The sequence below is a fragment of the Cebus imitator genome, unplaced genomic scaffold, assembly GCF_001604975.1.
Source record: "Cebus imitator isolate Cc_AM_T3 unplaced genomic scaffold, Cebus_imitator-1.0 Scaffold359, whole genome shotgun sequence".
Classification (NCBI taxonomy): domain Eukaryota; kingdom Metazoa; phylum Chordata; class Mammalia; order Primates; family Cebidae; genus Cebus; species Cebus imitator.
In genome coordinates this window covers 160,751-163,719 of record NW_016107674.1, presented here as the reverse complement: position 1 = coordinate 163,719, position 2,969 = coordinate 160,751, and positions in this window count along the sequence as shown.

Sequence of the window (2,969 nt, the reverse complement as noted above, 5' to 3'; positions counted from 1 at the left end):
ATGGCATCAATAACCCTATGTCACGTGTGTTTTTTAAAATTGTAGTAAGACATACGTAACATAAAAGTTATCGTTTTAACAGTTTTTAAGTCTACAATTCAGTGGCATTAAGTTCATTCACAATATTGTGCAACTGTCACCACTATTCTTTTCCAGAACTTTTTCATCATGCCAAACAAACTCTGTACTCATTAAACAATAACTCCCCATTCCTCCTCCCCTAGTCCCTGGTAACCTCTATTCTACTTTCTGTCTCTATGGATATGCCTATTCTAGGTACTTCATATAAATGAAATCATACAATATTTGTTGTTTTGTGTCTGGCTTATTTTAACTTACGTATTATTTTTAAGGTTCATTAATGTTATAGCACATATCAGAATTTCTTTCTTTTTCCTGTATTTTTTCTTGCTCTGTTGCCCAGACTGGAGTGCAGTGGCATGATGATGGCTCATTGCAACCTCTGCCTCCTGGGCTCAGATGATCCTCCCACCTCAGCCTTCCAACTAGCTGGGACACAGGGACAACCATGTTCAGATAATTTTTGCATTTTTTTTTTTCTTGTAGCTGAGGTTTCACCATGTTGCCCAGGCTAGTCTTGAACTCCTGGGCTCAAAAGATCCACCCACCTTAGCCTCCCAATGTGCTGGAATTGTAAGTGTGAGCCACTGCACATGGCCCCAGAATTTCATTTCTTGTTTAAAGCTGAATAATATATTATATTAATAATAGTTTTCCATTGTATGTACCACAGTTTGCTTATCCATTAATTTGTCAATGAACATCTGGGTTGTTTCTACCTTTCGGCTGTTGTGAATAATCCTGCTATGAACACTGGTGTGCAAGTATCTGAGTCTATTCTTTCAAATCTGTTTGAAGGGGAGTTGCTGGAGCATACGGTAATTCTAACTTTTAGAGAGGCCTGCCATATGGTTTTGACATATCTCCACCTTTTGTCACTTTTCTTTTTTGATGCCTCTTTTCAAGGTAGGTGGGTTCCTAGCATGGTCCAAGTGCGGACCCATGGTATGTCTCCCTGCAAGCTGAATACAAAATGCTGCTTCTCTTCCCCACCACCATGCCCTTCTCTAAGTATCAACTCAAGCTCTTCTCTAAGTATGGAGAAAGTCATGCCCTTCTTTAAGTATCAACTCGAGCTCTCCCTGCTACTGGTAATAATTCCCAGCACCTACAGTCTGGAAGTGAAAAAGTAATTACAAGGATGTGCCTCAAATCTTTGCTTTTTTTTTCTCTTAAGAAAGCACATGACATCACATTCTCAAAACCCTCTTTCCTTATCACTCTCAGCTTCCTCCACATGGATGGCAGCAGCTCCCTAAGAATCAGTCTTCCTCTCTTGTTAAATTTCAACCTCTCAAGCCCCAACATTCAGCCTTTCTGTCTCTCTGTTTTGTCTATCAGGTAAACTCTTCTTTATATGATCAACTTACCCTCTTAGGTTTTTAAGGTTTTTGCATTCTTTCGCCGCTACATAAACTGTGCACAATTGAGGACATCTGGCTTCTGACCCAAACAAAAGTCACTCCAAAAGCTAAGGACAGGGGCTAAATTGTGAATGCTTATATGTTAATAATTTCCACCACTTCTATATTCACCTTGAAAAAGATCTTAACTTCTTTGCATTGTAGGAATATTTTCACTGGATAATCTAAGCTATGCGAAGGTAGATTTGGGGTCTCTTAGCTCTTTGCCTAGAACACCTCATTGTCAATAGCACAAATTCCTTGCCCTGGCATTCCAAACTCCCCATGCATTTGTCTCAATCTGCCTCTCCAGTATTATTCCCCCTACCATCCTTCCTGCCCTTTGTGCCCCAATGAATAGGAATGCCAACTATTTCTCCAGCAGTCCCTGAGTTTTCTTGCCACCATTTGGTCCTTCTTCCACTTACCCTGTTTACCCTCTTCTTGCACCTGTCTAGTTTCTACTCATCTCTCAGGCTCAAAGCCAAATGCTGCTGTTTCCATAAAAATAGTTGTTGTTTAGATTAAATAAAACAATGTGTGCAAAAAGTTAGCGTAGTGACTAGTATTGAGTAAGCACTAGAAAAAAAGTACATAATAAATGTTTTGCCCTGTACTATTATTCTTATAAACACCTTGTTTATAATACATAAGCTTTTTAGCCTTATTTGTTTTTACACATCCTCCACAGGCTAAATCAGTTTGGACTCTTTCAGCAACAGAAAACTCAACTTAAACTCACTTAAACAAAAGGTAGAATCCACTGAGTCGCATAACTGAAAAGTCCAGGGGTTAGGCTGGCTTCTCCCTGTTTCTATAAACTCAGTTCTGCTCTTCTCTGTGTATTTTCATTCTCAGACTCTTGAGAAGGTGAGATGACTCCACTAGGCACCGCCTCCCAGGTTCAGGTCTAGGAGAAGAAAGGGCCTGCTCCCCAGCGAACTCTACCAAAACCACACTGACCAAGAGACAGTAAGGGCGGGATGGACATTCACACACAAATTGGAGGCGTTTCAAAAGGAGGGTGAATGGATACTGGGGAGCCAGGAAATACCAAATGTTCACACCGATGCCTTACATAAAGTAGACATTCAGTAAATTTTTAGTGAATGGAATTTAATTAGTGTACTCTCTAGTGGTCAGTGGGCAAGATTAACTGTTTATCAAATGATGGTTGAAAGAGGGAGGAAGCTAAAATTTGTTGAGCACCTACGATGTGATATTATGCCCATTTTACAGATGAAGAAACTAAGGGTAAAGAGGTTAAATAATCTGTCTAGATTGTTCAGAGCTACTGCCCAGATCTGCCTGACCCAGAGGCCTGTGTGTTTTCCAGGAGTTTATAGACCCTACATTCTAGATGGCTGTTTCTGTCTCTCTTCAATGATCATTGGGGATAGTAATGGCAAAAAATATTGTATTTCCCTGTAGACTGGTTCATAGTTTTTTCTTTCTTTCTTTTTTTCTTTCTTTTTTTTTTTTTTT